The sequence below is a fragment of the Staurois parvus genome, unplaced genomic scaffold, assembly GCF_062004578.1.
Source record: "Staurois parvus isolate SC_StPar_1 unplaced genomic scaffold, SC_StPar_1.0 ptg001215l, whole genome shotgun sequence".
Lineage (NCBI taxonomy): Eukaryota > Metazoa > Chordata > Amphibia > Anura > Ranidae > Staurois > Staurois parvus.
The window spans coordinates 301,519-322,552 of record NW_028319011.1 but is presented as its reverse complement, the minus strand read 5'-3'; the positions used below and the strand labels follow the sequence as shown (position 1 = coordinate 322,552).

Sequence of the window (21,034 nt, the reverse complement as noted above, 5' to 3'; positions counted from 1 at the left end):
GCATGACCTTTGTCAGATCTCCATTGGAGTAGTTCAGGCAACTACCTGAGGCCCCAGCTTCCTAAGGGGCCCATGCATGCCCATGTCAGGGTAACTGTACTTTGGGCATACCTTGTAGACCAACGGTGTCATGTTCTGTCCAGCAAAATCCACCTGGACCGGCTGTCAGCTTGACAACAGGGTCTCGCCTTGTTCCTCAGGAGCCCCTGCAGCAGTGTAAATGCAGCCTGCTAGCAGTGTTTGCCTTTTTCACTGATAAATACTGGATGTCCTATCAATATTATTGTCATGAATAAAGTATTTGGACGTGTTCTTTTATGTGCATATCAATAAGCTTTCCTTTGATCTGAACATGCCATCAATTTAGGTCTAGATACAGTTTAGGAGACAACGTCTCTTATTTGTTCCCCTTTGATCTATTAGATAATAATTGAAAGTGTTCCGTTATACCTGTTCAATAATTGCACAAAAAATGCTTTTGTTATCTAGTGAGCTTGCAAGTTGCAGCGTACTCTGCAGTAATCTCTCAAGCAGTACAAGACAAGCTCAACCGAGAACTTTGGAAATATCATGAGCCTGGGTTTGGGTAGGGACAGGTCTTTACCATCTTTTACCAAAAGTCTAACTCACCAATGATCTACTAACTGCTAAAACCAATGGCCACTACTCCGTACTCATCCCAACCAATGGCCACTACTCCGTACTCACCCCAACCAATGACCACTACTCCGTACTCATCCCAACCAATGGCCACTACTCCGTACTCATCCCAAACAATGGCCACTACTCCGTACTCATCCCAACCAATGGCCACTACTCCGTACTCATCCCAACCAATGGCCACTACTCCGTACTCATCCCAACCAATGGCAACTACTCCGTACTCATCCCAACCAATGGCCACTACTCCGTACTCATCCCAACCAATGACCACTACTCCGTACTCATCCCAACCAATGACCACTACTCCGTACTCATCCCAACCAATGACCACTACTCCGTACTCATCCCAACCAATGACCACTACTCCGTACTCTTACTACTTGACCTCTCTGCGGCTTTTGATACATTTGATCCATTCAAATGGCAGTTTTCTGTTTACTTTCATGTTTTGTTTTCCATTTTACAGCATTTGAGATCATTTTAGCTGAGCAGCCTATCAGTTTCTGCGCTTCTTTATATATTTTCTCCTCTCCAATGAACTTTTTAATCAAAGTACGCTGTTTTTCTACACTTTGTCTGGAATGACCCGTTACTCAGATTTTTAGAGATATATTATATATAGAGGTATATCCCTTTCAGCAACACTGGCTATATCCATATGAACATCCAACCTCCAGGAGCCACAATATACCGGGCAGAAAACAAACCTTCCTCACAAATTCAGTATGCAGTGTCTCTCCAAAGAAAAGCCAAAGGGATCTGCAATAATGTTCTGCCATAAAAAAATGTTTTTTATTAAAACCCGACCGGTACTTACATAATAGGAAGAAAGAAGAGCGCACAATCATACAAAACGCACTCATATCTACATCTCATTGGTTTCTTTGTATTCCCACAGATGGGGTGCCCAGTTTTTATTTCTGGGGCCTGTTTGTTGCCACCTTAGGCAGACTGTAATGGTTATTATATGTGATTTATTTTGTTATTATATACAGTACATGTTGTTCCTTAAAGCAGTTAGGGTGGATACTGTCATCTCTAGGTGCATGGAGTACACTCACAGTCCTAGAAAGCTGTACTCTAAATACATATATGAGAAATGTTTTTCCTGTCAGAAGATTTTTATATCTGTTCATCCATTGCTGGGATTTCCACAGCTCTGCCAGACAGCACAGCCAAGCAGACAAGACTACTTACAGTTAGGAAATACATTGGTGTCCTCTGTTCACCCCCAACCGTCTGATTGGATGGTGAAACAACAACAGCAGACTGATTAGGTCATCTCTTTGCTCTCTTCTCCTATCAGTATGTTCTATGTTGGTACATGTGCATGCAGCACACCTGATTGGCTCTCGGTTCTGCCCCTTCTTCTTCCAGTGCTGCTGCATAGTAAGAGGCTGATACCAAATCAATTTCAGGCACTTCCACTAGTGGCATTAAAAAACACACATTTCAAGATTTATTAAGCCCTTCCTGTCGGATGTATGTATATATGTGGCAGCACAGGGATTGGCCGTATTCTGTGCCTCCACGTATACGCATACCTGTTTTGTGTTGGCAGCATGCCCCCAGCACTCTGACAGTACCGTCGCTGACAATTGGAAGCTGGTAGGATGGGCTTCCAATTATCTAATCATCCAATCACAGTGATCACATGGTGCGGAAGCTGAACAAGCAGGTAACGATGCTTCGGTGTTACTATCTCTTAAAAGGCTGGGAAGAAGGGGTTAATGAATACAGAGTTGCATTCATTTGTGTCTATTATATCTGTCTGGAGATTAGTCCAAAGATGTACAGTTTTTATTCAACTGTGTGTGGCAAAATATCCTAAAAATCCAGAGCTATGAACAGGGGATTATAAGAAGATCCTGGGATTTCCCGCTGTAAACGCATGTGTTCTGTATTGCAGACATCTAGAACTGCATTCACCTGATGCCAAGCATACTGCGGTGCTGCGAGGAAAAGATCCTGCGGCGGCCCAGACCTGGTTCAACGCAATTCACGGGGCGGTGACGGAACTTCTTCCCAAGGTGATGGCCGAAGTCCAAACTCAGCTGAGAAAAAACAGAATCTCTGGAAGTCATGAAATTCGGCACATGGGCTGGCTAGCAGAAAAGGTCAGTTTGTTGTGTCTTTGGCTTTATATTGTTTATCTCATGAGCTAAATGACCATAAAAATGTCTCATCTGAAGTCCCTTTAACCCTTTTCCGCCTACTCCGGTGTCCTTGTACAAAGTTTTGACTGCCTGGGGGGTGGGAAGATTTTTGATCATGTGACTACTGTGTTTTGCTGTCATAGTGGTCACATGATCAGGAGTCGTTCCACTGGCTATGGATTATTAGTGAGGGCCGAGAGCTGTCTTTGACAGCCCAGTGTCTGTGCTGGGAGCTTGCAGTGAGCTTGTTCTCAGCACAGAAACATTGGCTGCCCAACAACGCACATGTGTGGGTGTTAAAGCCTGCCCTTGTGGCTGCAAATATGTGTAATTTGGGTGACAACAGGTTAAAGTGGAACTTAACCCCCCCAGGTTTAATTTTACTTTAAACCCCCTCCTACCTTGTGTGCTGGGGTGAACTTAAATAACATACCCAGCCATCAACTGCAGCATTGCCCTGCAGTAATCTGCTGAAAGCGGAACCCACAGGGCCTTGTGCCGCCATCATTGGAGCCAGCTTTCTCTTCCAGGTCCTAGCAAGCAGCTCCCGATGACACTCCACTGAGCATAGACAATATTCGTAGTCCTCCTGGGCTTAGGTGAACCTGTGGCTAAAGCTGCTAGTACCTAACCATATACCAGAAATGGTCATTCCAAAGTGTAAAGTGAGGTGCAGCTCTAATAACTAAACTATATGTAAATCCCAATGTGAATAAGTGGTGAACAGTAAATAAATGAGTGAACAATACTATAATACCCAGTGACTATATTAACAGCATAAGGGACATCAACCCCAAACTAAACATCTACACCGCCTCTCCTAAATGGGTGAAATCAACATAAAAAAATCTATAAATACAATAATTAAATACACATACATATAATGAATGCCGTGGTACTGGATATGCGCCTATTACACAACACCAGTAAATACATATCATGTGGTGACATAAACGCATGTATGCTTTACATTCCCAAAACCAACTGATGTGAAAGAAATGGCAGTGATCCCACTAAGGGATAAGAAACAAAGTGAATCAGTGAAAACACTCCTTGTGGTAAACGTACGAAAAAGGGAAGAGGAATCAGATTATAAACGCATGTATACCTACATGCTCAAGGATAACTGGTGAATAAGAACAATAGCAGTGATCCCACTAAGGGACAAACAAAGTGAATCCGTGAAACCACAAATTGTGGTACTTTTGAAAAAAGAAAGAAGTCAGGCTCACGGCCTGTAAATCACTAACAATCACTAAATGTACACAATTGTGACCCCCCTACTGGGGATAAGTGAACAGAAAACCTATAAATAATGAAGGGATTTGTAACCCCAAATGGGGGGTTCTGAATAAGCAGAGAAATAAGTGACGGCAAACAGAGCCTGCAGTAATCTGCTGAAAGCGGAACCCACAGGGCCTTGTGCCGCCATCATTGGAGCCAGCGTTCTCTTCCAGGTCCTAGCAAGCAGCTCCCGATGACACTCCACTGCACATGCACAGCGTATTGTACATTGCCCCAAAGCCACTTGGGACACATGATGTTGGTATCCTAGGGGGCTTCAGGTGGGGTGGGGAGGATGTCATTCGTGCCTAAGCGAGGAACGCGGAAGCATGGGGTGTGTTCTCCTAAAAAAAATTAAATACAGAACTACAGGAGTTGGACAAAAATATGGAAACACTACATGATTTGCAGGTGTGAAAGTGACGACATGGTTTGCCTTGAAAGCGGAAGTGACGTAACATTCTTTTGCTTCAGCTGTGTGATGAGACACCTAGCTAACAGGTGGAAAACTTCACTTCCATCATTTACTGCGTGCGCAGCTAATAATATGGAGTCATGTCAGAGCTTACTGAGCTTCAAAGAAGGCCTGTAGGAGAAGATATATGGTCCTTGCTTTCCATTGACCGTCTGTATATGCTGTGTAGGACCACATGACCTATGGTCTTATTCTTTGGTAAGAGGCTGTGTATGGTGTTGGTGGAGGATCTCTTCTCTCCCTCTTTGGGGCAATTCACCACCCTTTTTCCAGCATGTACTACAAGTCCCAACAGTCTTAGTGGCTGTCAGCTTTTGGTCCTCAATGAACTACCACAGTGCTGTTAGCGTTGTGGTGGTACATTGGGTCTTCCTGCCAGGCTGGATCTGCTTGCCCATACGGGATGTGCGATCACACTGGTAGTCTGCAGGAGACCTACATGGCTCCTGTGATCTGTTGATCGCTGGTGTAATGCTTTCCAAGGTCCTAGTTCAAAGTATAATAAATGCACATTTTTTTACTTGCAAAAAAAGTATAATTTTTTGTCAAAAGGTGAACTTTTCCTTTCAAAATAATATGTCGTCGACATTCCCATATGTACAGTATTTTTTGCTCCATAAGACGCACTTTTTCCCCCCAAAAAATGGGGGAAAATGTCTGTGAGTCTTATGGAGCGGCTGGCCCGGTGTTCCCCCTGTCGCCGCTGCCGTGTTAGAATACCGGGCTGGCCGCTCGGCTCTACTGTGCAGAAGATCCTGCTCCTCGGTCCAGCGGTGTCCTGCTTTCACCGGCTGTCTTCTCCCTGGCGCTGGCATCTTCAGTGTGGGCACCCAGCTGTGACAGCTTGTGTCTTCACAGCCGGGTGCCCACTGCGCATGCGTGAGGAGCGCTGTACTTTGTGAATGGCCCCGTAGTTTTGTAGGACCTGTCTGGTGTCCCAGGTGTCCGGATTACTGAAGATGCTGGCACCTGCACCCAAAGCCAAATGAAGAATCGGCTCAAGGGAGGACAACGCTGGATACCTGGACAGGTAATAGTATTTGTAGCTGCTGACTTTCATTTTTTGGGGGGGAGCCTGGAGGTCCACTTTAAGCACTGGCTCCCATGATGGCGACCTGTGTTCTGCGTGTAGGCAGCCCATTCATTTCACTGGTCTGCCCTACCTGCAGAAACAAGAATAGAAGAATTTTCGCATCACTACGATTGAAAGAACATTACTGAAGATTATAAAATCAAACTTATGTTTCTGAAATTAAAATTTTCTACTGAAGTTCTAGCTTTGAGCACAGAAATATTGAAATAATCATATCGCTAGGGAGGTTAAAGTGATAATCAACCCTTAGCTTTTTTTTTGCTTAACACATTGGGCACAATGAAGAAATCTTTCCCTAGTAAACCGTTCGTTAGAATTCATAACCCAGCACTTGCAGTTTACAACTTTCAATGCGTCTGGCTCCTGCTCTCTCAGTGCTGCTTCCCTGAACTTCCAGTTTTCACAGGAAATAATTAAAGTGGAATTCCAGGCAAAACCTACTCTTAAAAATGCTCCCTCCTAACACCTATTCTGACTAAGCTGTATAAGAAAGATTTGAATACTTAATTGTCACATGGACTCAGCACAGCTGCAGAAGAGAGGAGGGAGCACCGACAATGGATGGGCTTTTGAAGCCTGTGGGTGATGTCACCACTCCAAGGCATCACTAGCTGTTGTTGGAGCGCTCTCTCTCCCCTGCAGCCTCTGCTGGCTGATCCAGGGAAGATCACATGACCAGATCAAAGTGGCCTGGAAATAGCTAAGTATACATATCTTTCCTACATGGGTTAGTCAGAATAGATGGGCGGGAAAGGAGCATTTTTAACAGTGGACAGTGGAGTCTCCAGCCTGTTAGCTTGAATAAGAGAGTGGGGAGGAGGAAGGTGGATCAGGGGAGTGCCTTGTCATCCTAGGCTACAGGGCTGTGTGTTTCTATTGATGCACACAGTGTAGAGAGACTCAACTCAATGCAAGAGTGGCTCCATAGGATGCTGAAAGAGAAAAGAGCCACTCTGAAACAGGAAACCTGGGGCACTAGCTTACACTGGAACATAAAAAAAGATTAAAACATAAAGAAGTTGCATACTGTGTGAGCGATTAAATCAGCTGCTGAAAGTGCTTAAAAAGACTGAGCGCTTAATATCACTTTCAAGCTTTTCTATTGGAAAACTGCCGTAAAGCATATGTCCATCCAGAAGTTTTTTTCTTAGTTTTGGATATACTGGGGAAGGGATTGGACCCTTGTCATGTCAGGGGGTCTTCAACAGAGATATTTCTCCTCAATTCCTATGCAAATATCAATGTTTTACTAAACAGGAAGTGGGGAGAACTCTCCAATGGCAACCAGACAAACACGGCCTTCAGTCTATCTGCAGTGTTTTTACATCTTCTCTGCATATGTGCCCAAAGGGCGCCAAAAGCAAGAAAAGAGATGGATTTTGTATTTCCGATGACTGTGAAGTCCGTCTCGCTGCTTCCCTCTACTGGTGGCCAAGAACAGCTGCTGCAAGAAGAGAAAAAGTGTGCATACTGCTCACAGGCTGGAGATTTCTGTGTCTGAAATGCCTGGTTATCACCTAAACAGGAATTGGACTTATTAGGGCATTCTTCAGGCCAAGTAATTAAGGACAAATGTTTAAAGTGCACTTATGCTTTAAGGAAATAGACCAGCCTTTCTCAACCTTTTGTACCATGAAGGGACCCCTGAAACAGAAAGGTTTTCAGGTGTCAGGAGCCCTCCAGTAAAATGATTAGCCCAGCAGTTCATAGCACATTAGTCTGATCAGTAGATTGCAGAGAGTTTAATAACAGACTAAAGAATGGGGTGCACTTAAGCTCTTGCCAGCAGTGCAATGCATATATGCAGCAGCAAGAAAGGTGGGCTGTAATGTCCAGCCACCGCACATACTGTATGTGTTGCACATACGGTAAATAATTCAACTGTGCGAAGGATGGGTCGGGTGAAACCAGAAGTGTTTTATTAGGAATGGCTGTAACAAACACAGAAAACCCTTAATTACATGTGACTGGATATGTTCACTGTAATCACTGTCCTCTATACATTACTAAATATTTCCATATACATTACTAAATATTTCCATATACATTAATAAACATCTTTAATCGCAATATTGAATATCTAGACCTCTGCAGATATGCTAGTGACCTATTCTGCATAACAATAGCATATTACAATAGAAAAATCACATTCCCTGTATCTTAGTGCCAAATCACATAGCTGCAATATATATTCACATTTATGCTACAAGTAATCTGATTGCATAATAGTAACAGCGGCATTCACTGATCACCAGGGTACATGTTAAGTCATTTTGTCCTATTTATCATGTTAAACAGCCTCCTGCTTACCTGTAACAAACACAGAAAACCCTTAATTACATGTGACTGGATATGTTCACTGTAATCACTGTCTTGTAGGAAACAAAGTGTAGCTTTTTAGTTCCTACTTCTGTGTCTTCCTATTATCACAGGATGTAGTTCTGCCCTCTTGTGATGGTACAATAAAAATGCAATCACTAGTATCTTCTATTGACAAAGATAGATTACTGTTATATTAGGTATTTTAATTTTATGGGGCTGCCTATTTTCTATACCTCTTACACTCTCCCCCACAAATTGTTATGTCGTCCCTGACATACGCAGAACTTTTTTAAGAAAACATTCTTTTACTTGTCTAGTAGTAACCATAGGAAGCCAATGGTAAGTAGTAACCAAGTTACTTGAGGAAACATCCTCCCTGTGACATCTACTCCCTATTACATCACAGCTTCCCACCAGGCCTACAGCGCTATAGTACCTGGCAAGATATAGTTGCGTGTAACCAACTATTTAGTAAAACCCCTTTCTATACATATCTGTATAGGTTACTAAGTTTAGACAAAGGTGATGAGAAACTAGGGAACATCTTATTACTTTTATACCTTATTATCATAATGGCAGAATACCCATTGTACATCAACAATGCAGCATAACGTTGACATCAACTGCTCTGTACTTTTATCGGCCGACTTTGTATCTTTGTAACATCTAGTTCCCTCACCTAAAACTGTTTCTGCCTGACCTACAATATCTGCAGTACAAATGCAATTATATTTTTCCTTACTTGAACCAACAGAAAAGCAACATATAATTATTGTGGTTTTGGTAATTAACTTTGGTATAGTGTCCCAAATAGTAAACAATGGATCAATAAACATAATCACTTCTACCAACTTCTATAGTCTTCAGCAAAACATTCTGAACTGAAATACCAGATAGAGTCAACAGGTAATGTAGGAATACTGTCTATAACCTGTATAGATGAAACTCTGGTAACACTACTGGGTTGACCTAAAGTGTCATATGTCAAAATCTTTGGTTGTCTCCTGTTCTTGTAGGGTTGTATTCTACATTGAGGAAGTGAATCTGAAAGGTCCTCATTCTCCTCTACATCACTTTCAACAAGTTGTTCTGTGTTCTCTGTTGCTGGGCATTCTTCTTCTATACCTCCAAATGCATACTCAGTTTGTTCAATTTGATCTGTAGGCTCAGTCTCTCTGACTCCTTCTATATCATACTCACTTCCAGCTGACGTGGGTAGAACTCAATAGCTTCTGGATTTAGCTCTGTACTTTCCTCTGGGTGGTCATGCTGGGTGACTGGTATGAAAGATCTCCAGTGTCTTTGTTCGTGATCTGATTCATTTTCTGATTCTCCCTCAGATGTCTGTGTAGGTTGTTGAGTTGTATTTCGATCCTTCCCTTGCTTTCTTGCACTGGTTCTTTTGGGTATTTGTTGACCTTGGTCGCTAGGTAGATAATCACATGGCAATAGTAAGTTGCGATGTAAAATCCTTGTTCGGCCTTTTCCAGTTTCTGGTTTGATTTCATACACTGGACTGTCTGCACACTTCTTTTTAAGAACAACATGTATGGTATCTTCCCAAAATGATCTCAATTTTCCTGGACCTCCTCTTTCGGTAAGATTTCTGACTAGAACTTTGCTACCTGGTAGAAGTTCAGCTCCATGAATTTTCTTGCCATAGTGTTCTTTTCCTCTCTGTGCAGCTTGAGTAGCTATTTTTGAAGCAACCTTATAGGCCTCAGACATTCTATCTGTCCATATGTTCACATATTCAGTGTATTTTTCAGTTACTGGAGTGTCAAACATACTATCAATGGGTAGTCTTGGAGACCTTCCAAACAGTAGAAAGAATGGAGATTGTCCTGTAGCTTCACTTCGAGTACAATTATATGCATGGACTACCTTTGCTAGTGAATTTTTCCAGTCCTTTTTGGAATCTGGTGACAGGGTACGAAGCATGGATAGCAGGGTACGATTAAATCTTTCAACTTGCCCATTACCTTCTGGGTGATATGGCGTTGTGTGAGAATTTTTGATGTGGCAGTGCTTCCCTAGTGTCAAAAACAAGTGATTTTCAAACTCTCTACCCATATCATGGTGAATTCTGGTAGGAAATCCGAATTTCAAGACAAAATCATTGAGTATTTTGTCAGCAACAGTTTTTGCGGACTTGTTCTTGGTTGCATATGCCTGAGCAAATTTTGTAAAATGATCTATTACCACTAAGATATACTCATATCCACCTTTACATTTCTCAAGATGAAGAAAGTCAATGGAGACCATCTCAAAAGGATAAGTTGTCACAATATTGTTCAACGGGGCCCGAACAAGCTTATTTGGCCGTTTGTCTTTCAGACAAGTACATTGACGTGTGATGTAATGCTCAGTGTCCCTTTGCATATGTGGCCAAAAGAATCTTTCTCTGATTAAATTTACAGTCCTTTCTACTCCTAAGTGTCCCATCTCTTCATGTAACTCCTTCCATACTAAGTGATGGTACAACTTGGGCAACACTAGTTGAGAACCAGATGATGTTTTCCGTCTCAAAATGTTATTGTCGTCGAGGTAGAGTTTGGTCCACTGTTTCATAAGTATGAAAAGATCAACAGGTTCACCTTGTCGTTCCTGTTTGGATGGAAACTTGTTTTGGCTTTTATACTCCCATACTTTTCCAATCACAGAGTCTTCCTTCTGTGCGGTTCTTATTGTCTCTTTTGGTATTTGAGTTACCTTCTTTGGTGCTGCATCAGTTGTATTGGCAATCGTCATTGGACATAGCCAAGGTATCCTTTCTTTTTGATGTGCTTGAATTGCTTGGGTTATGCAAGTGATGACTTTGGGGTCTACTGCTTGTGAACATTGTTGCATGTATTGTTCAGGACTCAATGGCATACGAGAAAGTACATCTGCATCAGCATTCCTTCTCCCAGGACGATATTTAATAGTGAAGTTGAAGTCAGCTAGTTCTGCAACCCATCGATTTTGCTGTAGTGAGGACATAGGTTAGTGGATTGTTGTCAGTATATACAACAAATGATGGACAGTAATATAGGTAATCTCGGAATCTATCACATATTGCCCACTTCATTGCTAGAACTCGAGCTTCCCTGAATGCATGTGGTAGTTTTTCTCAGCAGGTGTGAGAGTTCTAGACCCATAAGCAATCACCTTTAGTTTCTCCTCTTGCTCTTGGTATAATACGGCTCCTAGTCCTTCTTGTGAGGCATCACAGTGAAGAACAAAGGGTTTGGAATAATCGGGGTAACCCATAACTGGAGGATGAGTTAACACTTCAATGAGCTGGTTCAGTACTATCTGATGATGGTCAGTCCAGGCTATAGACTGATAGGATGGAAGTTGACCTTTTGACTTTGGGATTGGTTTCCTCCTCTTCTTTGTCTGGTTATCTGGTGTTGAGGTTGTGGTAGGTGTCAAACCTGCTGACAATAGTTCATAGAGAGGTTTGGCAATTCTGGAGAAGTTTTGAACATAAGGGCGATAGTAGGAAATAAATCCTAATAGTTTCCTGAGTTCTCCGACAGTCTTTGGTTGGTTGTTTCTTAAGGCAAGAACAGGTGCCGTGTCAGCCGGGTCCATAGAGTGGCCTTCTTTTGACACAATCTTGCCCAGGAATCTGACTTTATTTTGAAAAAGTTCACACTTCCTGGCTGTTAACTTGATTCTGTGTTGTTGGTAACGTTGGAGTACTGACCGGACATGCTCCACATGCTCCTGGAATGATTTACTATGAACAAGGTTGTCATCTAAGTATGGCAGGCAAATCTCATCTCTCAGTCCTATTAAACATGTCTCCATACTGCGTTGGAATTCGGCTGGTGCAGAGCTCAGACCAAAGGGTATTCGGATCCATTCATACAAACCCCAAGGTGTAATGAATGCTGTCAATGGTCGACTGGCTTCTTCCATAAATCCTTGATGGTATGCTTTCCCCTGGTCTAGCACAGAAAACCATGAACTTCCTCCTAGACTGTCCAGCATGTCTTGGATTCTAGGAATTGGATGACGGTCAGGAATGGACTTCTGGTTCAACTCTCTATAATCGCAACACAGTCTTAAACTGCCATCTTTCTTTCTTACGCACACAATGGGTGAGGAATATGATGATTTTGATTCTGCAATCCATCCTCGATTTATCAGATCCTGCAGATATTCCTTAACTTCTTGGTGCAGTGGTTTCGGCACAGACATGTAAGTTCTCGTGACTGGTGTACTGTCTTTGAGACGAATCTGTAACTGTAAAGAAGGAATACATCCTACATCAGAGTCATCTTTGGCAAAAGCATTGCATTCTTCCCTTAGCATTTCTTTGACGATTTGTTGATCTTCAGGAGGGAGGTGTTTCAAAGGCACTGGCGGGTCCCAGCACTCATGATTATCATCCCCCACCCGCGGATAAGTCTCATTTGGATTTCCAATTTTCCCTTTTGGTCCTACCTTGAGTGTCTGTGGTTCAGAGGTCACCGAATTAGTAAACACATTTGCTGATTGTTTCAATTGTACTTGAGCCGGATATGTTGTTTTTATGGGCTCTACACCTCCAATCTTTGTTTGACCTGGTAACACAATGTCCCGTTTAGTTGTATTCCAAACTGGAATGGTCAGTTTGGAGAATTGTCCTCTTTGAAATGAGACTAGTGTCTCACCAATATGCAGTCCATCCGGCAGGTGATAAGCCTCACTCGGTGTAAACAAAACTGTCTGAGCCTGCAAGGACGGTTTGGTGTGAGCACTACACCGGATGTATGTTACAGTATTTGCAGGGATTCTTTGGTTCTCAGTACCAGTCTTTACGATAGAACCACTGGTTTCCCTACAGTTGGCTTGTAGTAAGCTTACAAGGACTTCTGCTTTGGGGGTTGGCAGTTCCAAAGCTGTTCTTAATATGTCCACAAAACCTGGGATAACTTTCTTCCCATCAGCAACTGTCTCTTTGAATGTTTCTTCAATTATATTATAGCCGATAATTGGCTTCTCAGCCACTTTCTCATCCTCAGAGACTACTAGTGGTACTAATAACTGTTTGGTAGTATTACTGCTCGATGTAAGCTGAAAGGTTACCTCAATCCAACCTGAGAACGGAATCTCTGTCTCATTTGCTGCTTTCCCTTGGAGTACCCCTGGTCCCAGCAGTTCTTCAAACGATCGGAGCACAGTGTGTGGCAGTACTCGCTGTCTCCAGCCCTCATTGATAATGCTAACCTGAGAGCCAGTATCCCATAAGGCCTGGACAGGAGTGTTGTCCATTTCACAGTTCACAAGGCATCTCTTTCCAATAAGACCCAGTAGCTTGTTGTGCTTTTTCAAAGTGATGCCATTCACATTGGTTGGCAATTTTTCAGCTGTCGGGGATAGACTTTGAGCAGGGCAGGTTGACGTTTTCCTCCAGTAGCCTGCGTTTAACTTTCCAGCCAGAGCTCTGATGGTAGGTTGGGGACTGGTTTCTTTACTACTGACATGATTTGCACTTTGGGACGCAGGTTTGGTTCTGGCACAGGTTACTGTCGGTCCCTTAACAGCAACCTTCTCCCGTTTAACTGATTTTGTTTGGCCGCTCTACATTGTCTCGCCCTATGTCCAGCTCGACCACAGTTAAAGCAATGGTCACATGCAGTTCTCTGATCAGTCTTTTCACAAGATTGACAAGTCCCTGTCCCTCGTCCAACAGTTGTTCTAGGTCCTCCAAAGCCATGTTCTTGTCGAGTTCTCGAATCTTGGAGAAGTGTTTTCATATCGAATATTTCTTGTTGCAACTGTATTACAATCTTTTCAAGGTCAGAGTTACTCTTTGAAGGCTGTTGGATTGCCAGACTACTTGTTTGTGATGGAAGCAAAGGGATGGTGCCTGGTACCTGAGAACAATGGAGGATGTTGGCCTGGCACTCTCTTCCCTTCGTCAGGTTACTGTGCTCAGATTTCTTTTGTTTCTGCTCCCTTTCCATCTCCATGTTTGTAGCCTCATTCATCTTCTCTATGAGCAACTCATCTGAGACTGTAGGATCGTCCAAGTGTTGTTTTAGTTGAAACTTGATATGGTCACTTCTCAGTCCAGTGCCCACTGACCTTAAGAATTTCTTTTGTATAAATTCAGTGCCAAAGTGTTCATCTGAACCTTCCCCTTGTGAAACGAACAGCAAACGGTCCTTCAATGCAATGGCCCTAAATAGCAAGTTCTGGGGAGTCTCTTTACTATTCTGTGATATATTGATCAATTGTTGGTATAGTTCGGAAGCATTTTCCTCTTTATAATGGCTTTTTAGGATTCTCTTGAGTGGCACTAGGGTCAGTCCACTCTTCAGCTCTAGCATGCCTCTGAGACTTGACCCAGGACTAATGGCTTTCACCACAGCTTCCACAAGCTCTGACTCGGGATACCCCTTTTGCAGTCCCATGTCAATCTGGTACATGAGGTTAGTATAGGACAGCTTATCTTTCTGTTCCTTTTCACCTATCTGACCAGCAATTTTAAAGTCCTTTCTGATTGTAACTTCTGGCAAGTTAGTATGGGAAAGTCTCTGAGCAAATAGATTAGGGTCTTGATTTGCAGAACTTCCTTTTGAGTCTTTGTCTTTAGTGCTAAGTTCTTTCATCTGTCCCTCTATCATCTTGGCCGTTTCTTGAAGTTTTTCCTGTATACTGTAGTATTGCTGTTTTAAATCCTTTAACTGTTGTTCTGCCTAAAGGTCTTTGCCACTATCGCTTGGTGCTTCCATGTTATCTCTCTTCTCTAACTCACCAATGAATTTCTTGGTTGCCTGCAGAAATTGTGTCACCACTTCTTCACTTTCAGTCTCTACCAGTTCATCTAACACCTCATTCACTATCCGCATGTAATGGCGCCGGGTTTTTCCTTTTGCCATACTTGCTTCGGAGGCCTTTATAAACTGGCAAGTCTCCATGAGATCATCGACTGTCATGTGAATCAGGTGTCCACTGATTTCGTCTTGCAACTTTTCGATATCCATACTCCTAATGTTTTTCTGTAACTTCACCACGGACAGCGTAGTCACTCCTTTTCACTTCCGTGACCTTTTGGCGTGCCTTTCACCCGGCCCCACGTTGGGCGCCAATTTTGTTGCACATACGGTAAATAATTCAACTGTGCGAAGGATGGGTCGGGTGAAACCAGAAGTGTTTTATTAGGAATGGCTGTAACAAACACAGAAAACCCTTAATTACATGTGACTGGATATGTTCACTGTAATCACTGTCCTCTATACATTACTAAATATTTCCATATACATTACTAAATATTTCCATATACATTAATAAGTATTTTCATATACATTAATAAACACCTTTAATCGCAATATTGAATATCTAGACCTCTGCAGATATGCTAGTGACCTATTCTGCATAACAATAGCGTATTACAATAGAGAAATCACATTCCCTGTATCTTAGCGCCAAATCACATAGCTGCAATATATATTCACATTTATGCTACAAGTAATCTGATTGCATAATAGTAACAGCGGCATTCACTGATCACCAGGGTACATGTTAAGTCATTTTGTCCTATTTATCATGTTAAACAGCCTCCTGCTTACCTGTAACAAACACAGAAAACCCTTAATTACATGTGACTGGATATGTTCACTGTAATCACTGTCTTGTAGGAAACAAAGTGTTAGCTTTTTAGTTCCTACTTCTGTGTCTTCCTATTATCACAGGAAGTAGTTCTGCCCTCTTGTGATGGTACAATAAAAATGCAATCACTAGTATCTTCTATTGACAAAGATAGATTACTGTTATATTAGGTATTAGGCTTTGGATTTTAATTTTATGGGGCTGCCTATTTTCTATACCTCTTACATATGCATCCACGCCGGTCTGAGGTTGACAGCATTCTTTGATCATACTGACTCAAAGCTGCTGACTGGGAGCCAGCAGGACAGGCTTCTGATCTCGTGACCAGTGTGGGAGCCAATCACAGCAGTCATCTGATACAGAAGCTGTGCTGGTGACCCTTTAACTGGGCTTCAATGCCCAGGAGGCGGCATGTTGTGATTGGCTCCCACAGTGATCACATGATTGGGAGACCGATGGCTATTAGTTAGCAGCCTTGATCAAGAGCTGTCACTGACAGCTTGGTCAGGGTGCTTGAAGTGCAGTTAGCATGCTCTCCTCAGACCTCTATGGATGCTGAGCCCCTTTCTTTGCTCCGCATTACATGGTCAGAAAGGGGTTAATTAGGAAATTAAAGCAAAAATAGTAATTGTCGGTGGTGGTCGGTGTAAAAGTCACTTCTTACGTTGGTGGTCAGTGTACGCAATCTGCCACTACTCTCTTCTCAAGGAACCCCCTAGTAACCTCTAAAGCAGGGGTCTCCAAACTCTCTAAACAAAGGGCCAGTTTACTGTCCTTCAGACTTAAGGGGGGCAGACTGTAGGAAGTCAAAGAAGAAAATGTCCTGGCTTCACTGGGAGTAAATAATGCTAAATCTTTGGAACTAGGGGAGGAATAGTGCCCTATCATTGGTGTCATTGGGAGCAATAAAGCCACATCATTGGTGTTGGTGGGAGGAATAGTACCCCATCATTGGTGTCAGTGGGAGGAACAGTGACCCATCTTTGGTGTCAGTGGGAGGAATAATGCCCCATCTTTGGTGTCAGTGGGAGGAATAGTGTCTCATCAGTAGTGTCAGCGGGAGGAACAGTGCCACATAATTGGTGTCAGTGGAACGGCTTGTGCCCCAACATTTGTGTCAGTGGGAGGAATTGTGCCCTAATGTTGGTGTCAGTAGGAGGAATTTTGCCCCATCATTGGTGTCAGTGGGAGGACTAGTGGCCTGCCGTTGGTCTCATTGGGAGGAACAGTGCCCCATCATTGATGTTAATTGGAGAAATAGTGCCTCATGGTTGGTGTCATTGGAAGGAATTGTATCTAACATTGGTGTCAGTGAGAGAAATTGTGCCTCACTGTAGGTGTCAGTGGAAGGAATAGTGCCCCACTGTTGGTGTCAGTGGGAGAAATTGTGCCCCATCCTTTGTGTGTTTAGGAGGATTTGTGCCCCACTGTAGGTGTCAGTGGAAGGAATAGCGCCCCGTCGTTCATGTCATTAGGAAGAATAGTGCCCCATCATTGGTGTGATTGGGTGGAATTGTAGACTATCATTTGTGCCAGTGAGAGGAATTGCGCCCTATTGTTGGTGTCAGTGGCAGAAATGATGTCCCATTGTTGAGTTACTGGATGGAGTAGTGCCCCAAGGGCGGGATGAAAGCAAGCCAAGGGCTACATTCACTCCGGGCCACAGTTTGGAGACTACTGCTCTAAAGGAACCTCTGGATTCCCCCGAAACCCTGGTTTAGGAAAGGCTGAGTTAGACGCAACACAGTATTATATACCCAATCTTTTGTTTGTTGGGATTTCTGGTCTCCCCGTTGCATACAGTTTTATGAAAATAGAGCTGTTCTGGTTGATAAATTGAAGCGATAATGCTGGAGAAGCAGAGTCTTCCTATCCATTGTATGTTTCTCCAGCTCTTGAGGCCGATGTCTCACTCATCTTCCCCGTGCCACGAAAATGCTGATAGGAAGCTGCATTAACAAGATCACATTTCCTAATAGGAAAATGAGGTAAAAGCCTGAGGGAGCCAGGCACGCATTTCCCTATAATTTTGGTTTATCTGTATGTTTTCAAGGCTCTGTATAGGCAGAATTAGATATCTGAGTATTTAAGTGAGATAGAAAGAAATATGGTGCCTGAGTGTTCAGGAACACTATTATTATCAACAGATAAGAGATTGTCAGCTGTAATATGTGTACATATAGACGGGGTGGACAAAATAACGGAAACCTGATGGATGTGCCAGCCTGGTGTTTTTGGACCACAAGCGGTTGTCAATGGTTTAAGAATTTAGATTAATCTAGGTCCCAGTTGTATAAATTTCATTTTTTACTATATTGTTAAGTACCAATAGTTACAAGCAGGAGACGGTAAAAGGTGAGTGTGCCAGCATCAGCTGCCATTGAGGCTGTAGGCATACGGTCCTAGGAGGTCTCGGATCTGCAAGAAAGTTGGTTCTGGAAGACTTGCCTCTGCCAAACGCTGTGTTCGCAGGTCTGTGCAGGAAGCAACTGGTTATACAGTATGGGTCACTGACTGGGGTCTGATTGATGATATGATCAATGTCTGAATGGTGAAGAACCTTCACTCGGCACCACCAACACAACACACACTTTTAAGTAGTTTTTATTATTAAATCATAGGTACAGACAGCATTATCCATCAAAATCTTCAAAACCAAAGGAATGATACAAAAATTGTAGACAATACTCATATCTGTGGTAAACTAGGTTATCTAAGGTATGTACAGCTATCTCAGTTGTACAGTATAGCATATCAAAAGTAAATTGCGCAGTTTACACAAACAACCTAAAGAAAAGAATAAGGAAAACCCTTTCAACAAGCACCATTGGTCATGAAACATCCGATAAAGGAGCTTTAGCGAGTCCACAATTTTCTCTACTTTCCTATAACATTAAACATATGGTCCCAAATTGACCACTTAGCATTAAAAGCCTTAAGGCCTTGGTTACTAAACACAAGGAACATCTCATAGGTAAAATGGAAATGAACTCTATCGATCTATTAGGAGTTAATATATTAGGAGTTCATTGATTTCTAGTTATAAGTCATAGTTAGACAAGCCAACATCAGAATATGGGAAACTACAGTTCTAGATTGAACCGGGCAAGTGTCCATAGACAAAGTGAGTAGAGCGAAGTGTGAGGATGGGGTAGAAAGAATAGCAGCTACTTTGGATCCAAGAGAAAACACTGTATTCCAAAAGCTACATACACTTATACACTCACATACAATGTAAGTTACCCAATCTCCCACATTGTCGCCTCCTTGTCGCCAGCATACAGTATGCCCTTTCAAAACTGGTCTGAGCTTGGGAAAAAATAATATTTCAATTATGGATGAAATCTTCCAGGCTGGGGTTCAACCATTGGCTTCCCATATCTCTTGATGACTCAAGACATTTATTTATTTCAGGTACTTATATAGCGCCGTCAATTTACGCAGCGCTTTACATATATATTGTACATTCACATCAATCCCTAACTTTCAAGGGTTGTACAATCTAAGGTCCCTAACTCACACTCATACATACTAGGGCTAATTTAGACATATTCCAACTAACCTACCAGCATGTCTTTGGAGTGTGGGAAGAAACCGGAGTACCCGGAGGAAGCCTACGCAGGCAAGGGAGAACATGCAAACTCCAGGCAAGTGGTGCCATGGTTGGGATTTGAACCAACAACCCTAGTACAGCCAGGCGGGAGTGCTAACTATTTAGGCAGTGTGCTGCCCCATGGGGTGTCTTGTGTATTTCCAAATTCTGTCCCTTCACATTTCGGAGTTTAGAGTGTTCCTGACCAGGATGAAGCTCATCCTGTTTTGAGTGGGAAGCTTTATAGCCACTACAGCAGTTATGCAGACCTGAGAAAACAAGACAGAAGGTCCACCAATAGAATATCCAAATAAATAGAAGGAACATGTTGGAGGATATAACTCCCCAACATTTACCAAAAACATAAATACCAGTTTTGGTTGGACTGGCCCACTGACTTCCTATATCTCTTGATGACTCCAGCCATGGGATGTCTCTTTTGTAGTTCCTGGCTCTGTTCCTTCACATTTTGGAGTTTTGAATGTTCCTAATCATGTTGGCAGGTTCTAACTCATCCTGGTCTGGGTGGGAAGCCTTTTAATGGCTACAGCAGTTGTGCAGACCTGGGAACACAAGGCAGATATCTCACCTAAAGAGTCTCCAAAGAGATACAAGAAAATTGTTGAAAGGTATAACTTCCCAACATCTAAAAAATATATCATAACCAAAAATGGTGCAGCACATTTAGATTAAATACCCCAAACCTTATACAATAAATGTACTCCAAAAAATACTCCACATATATAATTCTTCACAAACATGCAAAAAAACAAAGTGCATTATCCTAAAGTACAGTAATGAGGTAGATTACTCATAAAGTGCAATACTAAAATGTCGGTCTAATTCTTCTCTTGTGTATCTTTCAGAGATGTTGTAGTTCATTAAATAATGCATATAACCATAACTGCAATACAGTGTTCTTAAAATAAAGTGCTCTTGAAATGCATATAATGGTGACTGCAATAAAGTCCTCTTGAACCAGGGACTTGTTCCCCAGTCACTCTAGTGCTCGTGTATCACCTTCCAGCACCCCTTAGTGGGCGCCACTCACCAGATCTCATGGAACCCCATACATACATAAGAAGGTCTTTTGCGCTTGTGTCATGCCTCCACAGCTTTCTCCTTCTAGCTCTCCCCCGACTCTCCACCAGCTCCCGGCAGCTCCATCATAAAAAGAGGACTCCCAATAGTGTAATACCGCTTTTATTAGATTTAAAAAACAGTCCAACGCACCAGCATGCAAATAATAAGAATTCAGCTTAGGGTTCCATTGGCTCCGTGCATTCCATGACACTGGAACCTGCGTCACCAGAGGTGACATAAACAGCCGTAGTTAGCGAGGCTCCACCCAGCACGCTTTGTCTGTTATGATGTCTTCAGGGGATCATTGCATTGGATTTGGTTAGATTTTCTGCACTATCGCCCCAAAAGGTAATTGGAGGGTACTCATCAGATAAATTGATATCGGAGGTGAAACCAAAAGCGCAGAGTTTGGTGGTTTCTGGTTTTATGTAAAAGAATAAAAAATATATCAATTTTGGAAGGACTAACCCTTTTAAATAAGGAATATAAATGTAAAAAATATAAATGTAAAAACCAGCATTGTTTGCAGTGTTATAGTTGTTAGATGAAGAGCTTGCTGTATCTTCCCACTAATCAGAATTCAAGGAAATAAGTTTTCATTTTTGTAATGCCTCTCCACTCAGTATTCCACTCAGGAAGTTTTCCAACTATTCTTATACGTTAATGAGGGAAACAAAAAGCTCCGAGAAGGTTATTAAGCTTCATAACTCATTCCACTCTGCCTGCAACTTCCCTTTGTCGTAAACAGCAATACGGCAGATTAATAAAGGTCTGAA

At 42.5% G+C, this 21,034-nt stretch overlaps 1 long non-coding RNA gene across 1 annotated transcript in view; it reads left to right on the top strand.

Moving 5' to 3' along the window:
• The window catches only part of LOC149438122 (uncharacterized), a 31,123-nt gene that overhangs the window by 7,292 nt on the left and 2,797 nt on the right, over nucleotides 1-21,034 (top strand). Inside the window, exon 2 of the long non-coding RNA XR_016307952.1 lies at nucleotides 2,573-2,780. This is a non-coding gene — a long non-coding RNA (uncharacterized LOC149438122). The remainder of the gene's footprint in view (nucleotides 1-2,572; nucleotides 2,781-21,034) is intronic.